This window comes from Mustela erminea, chromosome 2, assembly GCF_009829155.1.
Source record: "Mustela erminea isolate mMusErm1 chromosome 2, mMusErm1.Pri, whole genome shotgun sequence".
NCBI classification, from domain to species: Eukaryota; Metazoa; Chordata; class Mammalia; order Carnivora; family Mustelidae; genus Mustela; species Mustela erminea.
Genome location: NC_045615.1, coordinates 17,404,721 through 17,419,081, shown reverse-complemented (window position 1 = coordinate 17,419,081; position 14,361 = coordinate 17,404,721). Strand labels below are relative to the sequence as shown.

Below are 14,361 nucleotides of genomic sequence, written 5' to 3'. Positions count from 1 at the left end.
AGGTAAGATCTGCACACTCTTACCCAGTATCCTCAAGGAGAGGTGGCTAGCCTTAGCAACAGGGCACCTGTGTGGGAAGTCATAGGCAATCCTCCCCTGGAGGCAGGTGCCTCCCTGGACAAGGGGTTGCCCCAAGGCTGTGAGGTCTCCACAGAAGTGCATTCAATGTCCTGGATACTAGGAGGAGACGGAGTACAGCACCAGGCCAGTGAGGGTTAGGACACACTACTGCCAATTTGGCACCCTGGCAAATTAAATATAGAAACTGAAAGTTTTCCATGAAGCAGAAGCAGGAAGTTCCCTCTGATCCCCAGCCATCAGCCCTTCTTCCCTGAAGCAGGTCAGAGTACTCCCATGTGGCACTTTCTCTCCCCAGACTGCAGGGAGGGCATGCTGATCACCAGAGTCAAGGAATTTAGGGCCACAAAGGCTATAGGAACAAACCTGGCTAAACTAACCTTCATCTTCCTAGTTACATTTTTTACCAATTACCTGCCCTAGCTCAAATCCCTGTGTCTCTCAATTCCTCACATATTTATTGCTTCTTTGCCTAAAACATAGAACTGTCTGCTCCAATTGCCTCTGATGGTCTGCATGTTCTTGTGAGGTTCCCACCAAAAAAATCAATACACTTGGCCAGTTTTCTCCTGTTCATCTGTCTTTGTCAATTCCCAGACCCAGCCAGGGACCTTAAGAGGAGTTGAAGGAGTTTCCTCACTTGCAGCCCTGGGCAGGGGGTGGTGTCAGGTGGAGTCAGAAAAATCCATCCCATTTTCCAGACCTTTGTTAAAACCACCCTCTGCTGGGAAGCAGCACAGGGCTGTGCATGGCTAGGGGAACCTGTAGGAAGTTACCTGACCCCCAGCCAGGGCACTTGGCCCCACTGACAAGTCCAGGATGTGATGATGAATATTAAAAAGGAAGCATCCTGAATATCAGACTTCCCCACCCAAGGCTTCATTATCGCTGCTAATTGTGGTAGTTCCTACTGGCTTAGTGACTTTTCTGAACTAACTTTTTCAAGTCTGTGTTCTTTGCTGTTTGTCACCAGTGAATCCCTGTGCTACTAACTTAGTGGTCAGCCAGTGGCTGGGCAGAGAGGGCACTCATGTTTCTGAGCTATGGCTACAGATTGGAGGGCCCCACAACCTCCTCCTCAGGTTCGAATAATCTGCTTGAGTGGTTCATGGAACTCAGAGAAACACATTACTTACTAGATGACTAGTTCATTAAAAGGACAGAACTCAGGACCAGGCAGCGGGAAGCAATGAGCAGGGCAAGGTGTGTAGCAGAGGCTCAGAGATCCCCTGCTCTTGGAGTGAAAGAGGCCTTTACCCACCTCCACTCTGACCTTCATGTGTACTTCCTAACTGATGACATCCCTCCTCAGGTTCATCTGTTAACTCAAATCAAGGACCCCTCAGGCACCAAACAACCCCTCAAGCAATAACCACTGCCTGACACCAGCAAGACCCCGCATGATGGACCCCAAGACAATTATTGACCGGACCTTTACTGGCCACCCTCACACCTGCCTAGGGACCTTTGTCCTAGATTTTCCTCATATAAAAGCCCAGAAGTGTTTTCAACACCCTGAGACCATGCCAGTCCTTGGACTTCTGGTGTCGATTTCACTGAAATACATTCCTTTCCTGTGTCACCACTACTCACCTCTCTGCCATAGGATCTGGGACACTGTGAATAGTGTAATGTAGCAAGTCAAGTACCAGTTCTTCCCCGCCCCAAAGTTCACTGCTGCTGCTCCTCTCACTGCCGTTCTGCTGTTGGCTTACTGACATTTCTGAGCTGATTCTGTCAAACCTGTATCCCTTGTTGTGTGTAGCCACAGAAGTGTCTGGTCTGTGAATGTAGTGGTCAACTGTCGACTGGGTGAGATTTCCTTAACCCCTGGAAACTTCCCTCCTTCTGAAAAACAAAAACAAAACAGAACAACAACAACAACAACAAAACCCCTTCCAGTCTTTGCAGATGGGGAAGAGCGGTCTTGGTGCGTGGGTGTCAGGATACACCTTCAGCACCAGCCAGGCCTCTTAGCACTCTGCCTTGGCCTTCACTTCCTACTTGCCAAGTCAGACAGCCACCAGAGGGAAGAGCCTAGGGCCTTCCCAGGTCGGCCCTGAGCAGGCACCCAGACCACACATGCAGTGTCCCAGGAGCTTGGGAATAGGTCAGAGCTTCCAGGCCCTTCTTCCCTAAAGCTCCTCATCACTCAGCCTTTCTTCCAGTGATTCTGCTTGGTTTCTCTTTGCCCCAAGTATTATCCATTGCCCTAGGGAGCAAAGACTTACATATGCCTTTAAATGGTTTGGACATTGAATGTCCTCCAGGAGCCACCTCACTAGTGGGAGAGGTGGTGGAAGGCAACAAGTCACAGAGGAATCCAAGGGTCTGGTGTTTCCCTCTCCTGAGATGAGGACATCTGTGAGAGGAGTGTTGGCCAGCTGGTGGGGGAAGGGGAGCAGTCACCCGACATGGAGAGAACAGATGTGATAGGTGAGGCTGAGACCCCCGGGTTATGCTCCTGCATAACCCAGGACTGAACTGGTCTTCAAAGCTGCAGATTGGATGGGTTCATCTTCAGGCTGAGGAGGAAAATGAGGGGAGCAGGAGACTGAGGAGGCTCATAACAGACACATAAAAAATTGCTCAACATCCCCTGACATGAGGGAAATACAAATCAAAACTATAATGAGATATCACCTTACACCACTTAGAATAGCTAAAATTAACAAGACAGGAAACAAGTGTTGGAGAGGCTGTGGAGAAAAGGGAACATTTTTACACTGTTGGTGGGAATGCAAGCTGGTGAAGTCACTCTGGAAAACAGTATGGAGTTTCCTCAAGAAGTTGAAAATAGAGCTACCCTATGACCCAGGAACTGAGCTCCTGAGTATTTACCTCAATGATACAGATGTAGTGAAAAGAAGGGCCACCTGCACCCCAATATCCATAGCAGCGATGTCCACAATAGCCAAATTGTGGAAAAAGCCTAGATGTCCTTCAACCAGATGAATGGATAAAGAAGATGTGGTCCATATATATAAAGGAATATTCCTCAGCCATCAGAAAGAATGAATGCCCACCATTTGCATCAACATGGGTGGAAATGGAGGGGATTATGCTGAGTGAAATAAGTCAAGCAGAGAAGACAAAAATCATATGGTTTCACTCATACGTGGAACATACGGAATAGAGAGGAGGTCCGCAGGGGAAGGGAGGGAAAACTGAATGGGAAGAAATCAGAGAGGGAGAAAAACCATGAGAGACTCTGGACTCTGGGAACCAAACTGAGGGTTACAGAATGGAGAGGGTTAAGGGGATGGGGTAGCTGGGTGACCGGTATTAAGGAGGGCACATGTGATGAGCACTGGGTGTTACAGGCAACTAATGAATCACTGAACACTACATTAAAATCTACTGATGTACTATATTGGCTAGTGAATTTAAATTTTAAAAAATAAATTAAAAAATAAAAAATAAAACCAAGGCAGAAACTGTATATAACTCAGAGGGCTCTGTGCTCCTGGATGCTGAGCTAGTGGCCACAGTCAAGGCCTCTGGTGGCCAGGGGACTGAAGGTTTGAGAGGTGGCTCAGTGTCCCCCTCTCTGTGAAGCCCCATGGCCATGGCAAGGTGCAGGGACTGGGAGGGAAGACCCAACCAGAGGCCATCCTGGCTCTACGGCCACTGCAGGACCAATCCCAGCCCCACCAGGCAGTGTCTGTCTAGAATTAAGAAAAAAACCCTTTTCCCTTAATTGTTCTTTTTAGAGATGGGTGCTCAGCATTGACACAGAAAAACATCTGACATAAAACTGGAGCTGTTCACAGCTGCAAATGACCCAGAAGTTATCAACATGTAGTGATCACAAAGAGAGGACCTTGTGTCCCCAGGCAGGCCTCCTGTGTGCAGGTGCTGGGTGCCCTAGACATTTCCGTGTGGGCAGGGCTGGGCTCCACAGTCTCCCTCAAAGGGACAGAAGTAGGAACCTGCTCTGATAGCTCTCTCAGGACAGCACCCCCCTGATGGAGATGGAGACAGCCCCTCATGAGTCTGGATGTCCTGGTGATTCTTGGGTATGGCCTGAATCTCAGCTTCTTCATAAAGGGGGTGGGGGCAGCCCAGCCACCATGGATCCCACAGGTCCTCCAGGGGACAGCCCAGCAGCTGCAGGTCCCACAGGTCCTCCTGGGACAGCCCCTCATGAGTCCCAGTTGCCCTGGTGATACTTGGGAATGGCCCGAATCTCAGCTTCTTCATGAAGGGTGGGGAGTGCAGCCCACCTGCTGTGGGTCCCACAGGTCCTCCGGGAATAGCACCTTGGTGGGCTTGTGGTCCAGCAGGTACCTGTTCAAGTGGCTCTTGTCATGCCACACAACCTCAATCCCATTGGTCAGGTTTACCCCCATCACCTGGTGACAGGCCAAGGTCAATCAGTGAACCTCCACCACCAACCCCTGCCCCCAAAAGGCCCCCATGTAGTAAATGTCCCCCTGGTCCCTGGGGATGTGGGCCTGGGACTGTGGCTGGCACTGGTAGCTGAAGTCTTCATGGGACACCTGGTAGGAACTGGGGTGCATGATGCCAAAAAAGGATCTCCATGCCCACATGGTCAAAGAACTTCATGTCCACATCTGCAAACACCAGGTCGTCCACCTCATGGAGGAAGCGTTGCTCACAGAAGCAGCTGACCATCACCATGTGCTGTATGGACACATCCTGCCAGTGCGGGGCACCAGGAACTTCGAGGTCCCTGAGGACCTCCAACCCTTCCAGGGGTGCACACGGGCCCAGAGGACCGCTGGTCAATGACGACCTAGTAGGTGACCCTATGTCCCACCATGATGGGCTTCTTGCCCTCTGCAGGAACAGCTTCAGGAAGACCACCTATCTATACGGATGAGAGACAAGATGGGAGGAGGGTCACTGTCATATGCTGGCGGGAAGACCCCAGAGCTGGGGGCCATGGACATGTGCACCTTCTTCTAGGGGGTAGGCCTTGGGCTGCTTTAAGCAACAGCCACTCTATCAGCCTGTCCTGAGCAAGTCTGCTTGTGGGGCCTCCCTACCTTCTGCTCCCAGAGATGGGGGCCATCAGCACCCTGTCAAACAAAGGGGAACCTGAGGCTTCAGAGGCAGGGAACCAACCCCACAGTCAGCATGCTGGAGTCAAGAACCCTTCCCCTGTGTCAAGCTCCAAGGCAAACCCTGAAGGTGCCCTCCCCTGGCCGACACCCTGCAGGTCCTGCCCCACCTGCCAGGAGTGGAGCACCTTTGGGCACAGCCCTCCTTTATATGGCCTACAGACTGGCTAGAATCAGCAAGGCTGGCCTCCTGCCCCACTTTGCTTTGAGTGGGTTGTTGCTGGTCTCCACAGAGCTGTCTCTGCTCCCGTAGGGTCTTTCATTGAAGGCTACTGGGCCTCTTGCTAACAAGGTCCATCAGTCAACCACTGCTATTCCTAGGAGGGGTCACCCCCGAACTCTCCCAGATCAGGAATCAGGTCCAGCCCATGGGCAGGGAAGGAGAAAGAAGACTGCTGAAAGAAGAGGGGGCTTGCTTAGGCCCCAGCCATGAATCCAAGAGTGGAAGCTTCCAGATCCAGGTCTATATCCCCCTGGCTTCAAGAAGTTGAAAGTTTAGTCTCTCTGAGGGGACTACCTGTCTCTCTGAGGGGACAGCAGCTCCCCCATTGTCAGCAAGAGTGGTGAGACCCTATGAGATTGATTTTTTTTAGGACTTTATTTATTTATTTTACACAGAGCTAGAGAGGGAATATAAGCAGGGGGAGTTGGAGAGGGAAAAGCATGCTTCCTGCTGAGCAGGGAGCCCAACATGGCAGAGTTCAATCCCAGGACCCCGGGATCTTGACCTGAGCTGAAGCAGATGCTTAAGGACTGAGCCACCCAGGCGCCCTGAGACTGATTTTTTCACACACGCACTAAGGCTACTTCCCTGTGTCTGCCCCATACCTGGCAGCTTAGTAAATCGCTCACACAGGGAAAGTGAGCACTACATTTAAATTGGGGACAAGGCCACACACAGCCAGCAAACATGAGTCAGGTCACCAGGGGGCAAGTCCAGATCCACCCAACAAGGGAACAAGCCAGACATGAAGCAGGGGGAGAGACAAGTGCTCTTGGCAGAGGGCAAGGAGAATGTAAAGGCCTAGAGTCAGGCTGGAGGCACACATGGTGTGACCACACACCTGGGGAGGTGGGGTGGGATATGGTGGGAGGTGGGGAGGATGCGGTGGGAGAGGAAAGGCTGGAGAGGACAGGCAGCTGCGGAGCAGATCACAGAGAGGCTCAAAAGTTATGTTCTGAAAAGATCACTCTGCTGGTTACTAGAGAAGAATGGGCTCTGTACAGCAGAGGACAAGGAGACCCTAACCCTAACCCCACCCTAACCTTAATCAAACATCATGCTCAATTTTGAGGACTGACAGCTCTACTCTGAAATCACAAACAAGTCCACCATGCTGGCTTTCATTCCTTGCCCAGTATTGTACTGAAAGTTTTATCCAGAATAGTAAGGCAAGAAATAAGGAATCCACATGTGAAAGGAAACAGTAGAAGTAGGTCTATTCAGAGACCAGAGATGGCATCATCTTATTTAGAAAGCTTTGTAAAGAATCAACAAAAAATTATTACAGCCAGTTCCCTAATTCCACAAAGTTACAGGACAAAATAGCAATACATAAAAATCTCTTATTTGTATACACTAGCAATGAATCATCCAAAAAGGAATTTAAGAAAACAATTCCATTTTAGGGAACATCAGCATTGAAAAAATACTAAGAAATCAAGGTGTACGTTGTACACCGAAAATTAGAAAACATTGCTGAAAGAAAGGGAAACCTAAATAAATCTGAGGACATGCCATGGTGATGAAAAGACATACTATTGATAAGATGACAACAGTACACGAAGCAATGTGGAAATTCAGTATGTTCCCAAGAAATTTCACAAAGGCCTTTGGGAAGAAATGCACAAACTAATCATAACAGCCATATGGAATTTTAAGGGACCACAAGATAGCCAAAACCATCTCAAAAAAGAAAATTGAAGGTGAAAGATCAGACTTTCAAAGTTCAAATCTTAATACAAAGCAACAGCAAATAAAACACTGTGATACTGCCATAAGCTATGCATATACCCTGAAACAAATAACACATTATACGTTAATTAGTTGAATTTAAATTTAAAATTTTTTAAATAAATAAACTTTTTTTGAAGTATGCATCAGATCAGCGGGATTTAACTGAGAGTCCAGAAATAAATCCCTTCATCAATGGCCCACTGAAGTTTGAGAAAGGTAGACAATATTACACTGGGGGGACAGAATGTCTTTTCAACAAAGGGTGCTAGACTATCAGCTATCCATATACAGAGGAATGGAACCGGACCTTTACCGCACATCCCGTATAAACATTAACTCAAAATAACTTAAAGCTTAAATGTAAGAGGTGAAAGTATAAACTCTAGAAGAAACAAATTGGTATAAATCTTCATAACCTTGGATTTACCAATGCTTTTAGATCTGTCACCAAAGCATAAGAAGGGGAAGAAAAAAAGAGATAAAATAATAGCCTCAAAAATAAAAATCTGTCCTGGGTGCCTGGATGGCTCAGTTGGTTAACAATCTGACTCTTAATTTTGGTTCAGATCATGATTTCAGAGACATGAGATTTAGCCCCATGTCAGGTTCCACACTGAGTTTAAGTGTGGGCCTGTTTAAGATTCTCTTTCCTTCTCCCTCTGCCCCTGTCCACTTGCACACACACTCTCTCTCTTACTCACTCTTAAAAAAGAAATGTAGGGGCACCTGGGTGGCTCAGTGGGTTAAGCCGCTGCCTTCGGCTCAGGTCACGATCTCAGGGTCCTGGGATCGAGGCCCGCATTGGGCTCTCTGCTCAGCAGGGAGCCTGCTTCCTCCTCTGTCAAATAAATAAAAAAAATCTTTAAAAATAAAAAAAAAGAAATGTAAAAAATAAATTAAAAATATTTGTACATTAGAAGATATTATCCAGAAAGTGAAAAGACAGCCCCCAGAATGGAAGAAAATATTTGTACATTATTTATCTAATAAGAGTCTGTTGCCCAGAATATGTAAAGAGCTTTTACAACTCAACAAAAAGACAACCCCATTTTTAAAATGGACGAAGGACTTGGATAGACCCTTCTCCAGAGGAATCATACAAATGGTGAATAGCACATGAATAGATATTAAACGTCATTAGTTTTTATGGAAATGAAGATTTAAACCAGTTAGATGTCCTTTTACACAAGTAGAATCACTATGATCAAGAAAACTGAAAATAACAAAAGGATGTTGAGAAACTGAAACTCTTAAAACTTGCTTGTGAAAAATGGTGCAGTCTACATATAAAATAGTTTAACATTTACTCAAATAGATCAAACCAGAATTACCATATGGCTCAACAATTGTACTCCTAGACATACACCCCCAAATTGAAAACACTGGTTCAAACAAAGAAACAAAAATGTACAGGAATATTCATAGCAGCAGTGTTCACAATAAGCAAAAACCGGAAACTATGCAAATGTCCATCCAAAAACAAAATGAAGATAAACAAAATAAGGTAGATCCATAAATGGCAATCTTATTCTGCCCTATGAAGGAATGAAGTAAAATGGTTCATTTGTGGGGGGAAAAATATGGTGGTTCCTTAAAATATTAAACACAGAATTCCACTGCAGCCTATATGCCCCCCAAAATTGAAAGCAGAAGTACCCATATTCAGAGTAGCATTTCTCACAACAGCCAAAAGGTGGAAGCCACTCAAGTGTCCACCAAAAGATGAATGGATAAACAAAATGTGGTTCATACACTGTGGAACATGATTCAGCCGTAAAAACAAGGGAGTTCTGACACAGGCTACAACACAGGTTGAACCTGGAAGTCATCATGCTGAGTGAAATAAACCAGTCACAGAAGGACAGATACTGTATGATTCCACTTGGATGAAATGTCTGGGACACAAAGCTCGATGTGGCTGCAGGGGCCGAAGGGAAAGAACAATGGGGAGTTGGTGTTTCATGCATACAGGCTCCCTTGGGAAGAATGAGAAGGTTCTGAAGAATGATGTACAACCATGCGAACTCAGCTAAGGCCAGAGAATTGTGTACCTGAAATGTTTTAAGGGGTCAATGTTCTTATGTTTTAGTCACTGTGAAAAAGTGAGTAAGGACTGATGCATGTCACAACATGGGTGAACACTGAAAACAGCCCCAATGACATAAGACATATAGAAATACCACTCAGATGGGAGCTATCTGTGTTCCTTAAGTCTGTCAAGGTTACCCGAATAAGGGAAAGTTCTGGAAGAAATTCCAGAAGAAGAAAACTGGATCCAAATGGAGAAGATATTTCAGACTGTCGGGCAGGTGGTGACAGCCAAAGTGGGCCTGTGGTTTGGGTTCAAATGTGGGAAACATCATGATTTCCTCACTTGGGGTTACATGGAGGTTCTGCAGGACAGTGTCCCTGTTTGGGGTAAAATGCACCAAAGTAGCCCATGTGAAGTGGCAAACGTGGTAAAGAAACAACACCCGGGAGTCTGAGTGTGGAGATAAAATGTATTTGTGCTGCTGTGACAAGTTACTGCAGATTTGAAATCACTGAAGAGGAAATGACTCTTCCAAACGTCCACATTAGCACCATGTCACAGAAGCAGAAAGGACATCAGATTTTGGGATGGAGGCCAAGCCCTCCCATATCCAGTTCACCCTCCATGGAGAGACCACTAACCATTGGAGGAGGCCACATATTAGCAAAAGACTTGTGGGAGGATTAAATTGGGCACCTCCATGTCTTGGGTTCAGTGGAAGCAGTGGGATTTGGAATTCCAATTCTCCACAATGTTCCACCACAACCCCATTAGAACTGTGAAAAAGCATGAAGGGAAGCCTCAGTAAAGTGCACTGGGGATGCCAGAAGGGGAGACTGGAGGGGGGAACCTGGCACTCAGTGCCCATTACAGACCCCGCATTATAATCCCCACAGGAGAGATTCATCCATTCCAGTCCCCACAAGGGAAGCTGGAGAGTTCATCTCCTACAAGAAATCCACCATCCCCGCAGCTCAGCTGGCGAGAATCTTCCATCACCCTGAACCCCCTGCCTTTCTCCGGTGGACTTTCCCTCAAAGCAACCCTTCCAACTTCTTCCTCCTTCTCCATGAAATAATGTTCCCCTCCTTTGTTTCTTGCACTTGCCCATAATGTGACTATAGCTCTCATCCCAGATTGCCATTCTCTGCTCTTCCCAAATAAACCCTTTTTTCTGGTCAAACAACTGGCAGTTTGAGCTTAAGGAGAACAGAACTAATAAATTCAAGAAACTTGCAAAGAACAAAATCAATACACACAAATGAATTGCATTTCTATATGCTCAGAAGGAACCATCAGAAAGAGACTATGGAAAACAATTTTATTTACTACCACATCCAAAAGAACAAGATACCTAGGAGTCCCCTGAACCAAAGAGGCGACAGACCAGTCCTCTGACAGCTGTGGGACATGGATGACAGACAGGGAGGGAGACACAAGGAGACGGGAAGACACTCTGTGCTCAGGGAAGAACCAACACTGGGAAAATACCTACTCTCCCCAGAGCCATCTACACAGTTGCGCTGCTGCTCCCAAACTTCCAGACTCCAGACCAACCCTGAAGCGGGTGTGGATACTGGTAGGACCCTGCAGGGCTGAGGCAGGGAGAGCATGAGCACTGAGCCAGACATCAGCTCTCTGACTGAATCTGCATGTGCACAAACACAGCCGTGGGATCGGGGCGTGCATCTGGGCCCATCAAGTGGAGACCCCACAGACCCGCATACAACATTGCAGGAGGCCATGTCACCACACACAAAACCACGGTAGCCCCAGTATCTACACAGCACACCCTTCCTCCATGGGGTCCTGAGACCACACACCCCCTCACCAGTCCCTACTCAGGTGGCAGGAGTCACCTTTTCCTCTGGCAGCTGGTCCTGAGGGGGCTAGACTGCTGTCAGTGTGGACATGGCCCACATCCACAGTGGGTCCTGTCAGTGTGGATGCGGACCCACATCCTCTCCAGCTTGTCCTGTCACCATGGGAGGGGCCCATGTCCTCTAGAAGTCTCCATAGCAGGTCCTGAGGAGGCCAGGCTCCTGTCCCAGCTCAACTGCACAGGCCAGGCTTAAGACAGGAGCTGGGGTCCTGCAACCTCTGCAGGTGGTGGAGGCAAGTGCAGAGCTAGGGGAGCTCACCCTCCCAGGGTCCAACTGCTCCTGCTCCCTCCCAGGGTCCAACTGAAGCCATTTCATTCTGGAAATTCAAGCTGCATGGAGCCCGATATCCCCCAACTCCTCCAAAAATAACTAAGGAACAATTAATCGGAAACAATATGGAATGACAACAGTCCCAGACCCAAACGGTGACACGGAACATGAACCTGGCTCTGACACAGACCCACTCTGACCTCAACTTGTTCTCAAGCCTGGCCCTGACCCAAACCCAAGACCCTACCCTAGTCCCCAACACAAACAATGTTCACAAGAATCAAAAGGTTAAAACTGAAAATATCCATCAATGGTGAATGCATAAACAAAGTGTAGTGAAGTGTTTGAATTTAGTTTCAGGGTCAGGTTTCAGTCAGAGTTCCAGATCAGGCTTTGGATTTAGGGTAAGGGTTAAGATTTAGAGTGAGGGACAAGGGAACAGTTAGAGTTTAGGGCTTTAGGTTTATGATTTAGGGTTTAAGACTCAGGGCTTCTGGGATACAGTTCAAGGTCAAATTTGGGGTTTGGGTTCATGCTGGGATTTGGGTTCAGGGTTCATGGCTCAGAGTTCTAGTTTGAGGTTTGGGTTCGTGCTTCAGAGCTTGGATCCAGGGCTCAGGTTCAGAGTCCAGGCTTTGGGTTCAATTTCAGGTTTGGGATTCAGGGTTCCAGTTTGAGCTTTAAGGTCGGGTTAGGTTTCATTGTTAAAGTTAGGGGTTAAGATTAGTTTTAGGGATGACACATTTTCTTAAGTTGTCATCATGGATACAAAATTTCTACCAGAAGTGTCTAAATCTGAAATGTATTTCATCTGGGTGTGAGGAGATGGTTTAGAATTTGAGATCTCAGTAACTCCTTACCAACAGCATTCAGATCCAAGGGTCTCCCAGTCACCCAAAATTCACGTTTGTCTTGGCTCAAACATACCCTTGGCTGAGAAGGGCAAGCTGCTGCCAAAGTTGCGATGACTTCACAATAGTAGAGGTGTGAAACCAAATATTGGGGAAATGTTCGTGGAAAATGAAACAGGAAACAAGTAATTGGTCGACTCCTGATTCTTCCACAATAACAAAGACCAAGTTTCCAATAGAATCTGATAATGTTCCCTAGGAAGACCTATGGTATTACCAGCACAGAAAGAGGGGCCCCCTCCCCAGCTTTAAACTAAGAATTACAGCAGGATACTTCCTACTTTGTGTCAAAAATCAAATTTTATTTGGCTGTTCCAGTGTACAAATTGAGGAAGCACTGACAACATTTTCCTTTCTCAAATCCTCATCAACACATGGGTAAAATACAGGCAATGTTGTAATGCACTGCTCATTGGAATACCAAGTACAAGGAGGGCTATTAGTAGTAATAAAAAGATATCGAATGTGAAACTCAGAAAAAGCACCCTTTATGGGCACTTAATGAGGATCCCTAACCATAAGATCTAACATTTCATCCTATGGAATTCACCCATAACAATCATCAATAACAAGAGCCTGTTGACCACTGTAACCACCTCACCTCTTGACCTCTAGGCTTGTAATACACACTCCAACCGCTAGAAACACACTTCTCAGAAGCAGAACAGGACTTGGCCACTCCTGGTGGACCAACTCTTACAGTGAAGTCAAAAAAATCCCACTAGGGCACCTGGGTGGCTCAGTAGGTTAAAGCCTCTGCCTTCGGCTCAGGTCATGATCCCAGGGTCCCGGGATCGAGTCCCGCATCGGGCTCTCTGCTCAGCAGGGAGCCTGCTTCCTCCTCTCTCTCTCTGCCTGCCTCTCTGCCTACTTGTGATCTCTGTCTGTCAAATAAATACATAAAATCTTAAAAAAAAAAAAAAATCCCACTCCTTGGAAATCTCAGCCATTAGGACAAAGTCACAGAAACCGCACCCAGAACTCAATAAAGGACAGACATCTCATGAAGTGGATGCTGCAGATCACCACCACTGCCACGAACACCACAAATCCCACCACACCACTCCCACTCTACATCTGTCCCTTCCCCAGGATTACAAGGGGCATCGCATTCTTCCAATACTCCATCCTCAGAACAAAACCGCGAACTTTCCTCATCAGTCCTGTGCGCAGGCCCACAGTGAGCCCTGCAAAAGCCAGACACCTTCTTGAGAGCACTCAGCCTCTCACGCCTATCCTAGCAGATGGAGGGTGTTGTCCTAGCAGATGGAGGGTGTTGCTCTCCCTGACTTCTGACTTCTGTACCAACTAGAGAATACTTGGAACAAGTCTTGCCATACTCCATGCAAAAGGCATATTCTTCATCTGCAAAAATGATGGATGATGAAACACCAAGGATTTCCTGCACCTTCTTGAACCTTGGTAAATTTGAGATATACCTTGGCCAGAGCTATTATCCCCAATCCCCTATACACTTCCCTTATGCACTCCAGACCAGTTTCTGTCCACTTTGCTCATTCTCAGCCATTGTCTCTGCAGAGTAGTACAGTAGTACCAAGGTGCTGGGACTGAGGTGCTAGGTGCTAAGTCAGCACCTTGGACCCACTTACTATCAGAAATTAATATTCTTTTTATTAACAGGTGCATCCCAGAAGATCTTGCCACCACAGCCATTAGAAAAATCATTACAACAAAGGTCCTAATAATCTGTGCCAATCTCCTTGGCTCCACTCCCTGGCTCCAGGGATTGCCTCATCCATGGGCATGTGACCTGGTTTCAGCCAATGAGGTGGGAGGAACCTCAGATCTCAGCCTGCAGAGCCAAGCATGGGGTGGACCACCCAGGCCAGGGACTTTTCCATCGCACTTGCAGAAGTGGCCTCAGCCAGGCCCATGCCAGTGCCACAGAGGACCCAGGAAGCCAGGTGCCCATAACATTGCTGAGGGCTGTCGTACTCGTCCTGAAGCCTGCACATGCCAAATCCTCCACTAACTCAGGAGAACCCTACATGTGCTCATGGTCTTGGCCTGAACAAGATGACCATCTCTGTGGTATATAACCTGCAGGATATACCTGCCAGGCAATGGGGACATGCTCAGCCAAACAATACCTACATGGAATTCAATCACAGACAAATATTTT

At 47.2% G+C, this 14,361-nt stretch overlaps 1 pseudogene; it reads right to left on the bottom strand.

Moving 5' to 3' along the window:
- Window positions 1–3,945: 3,945 nt before the first annotated feature.
- On the bottom strand, window positions 3,946–14,194 carry LOC116584132 (annotated as a pseudogene).
- Window positions 14,195–14,361: the final 167 nt, after the last annotated feature.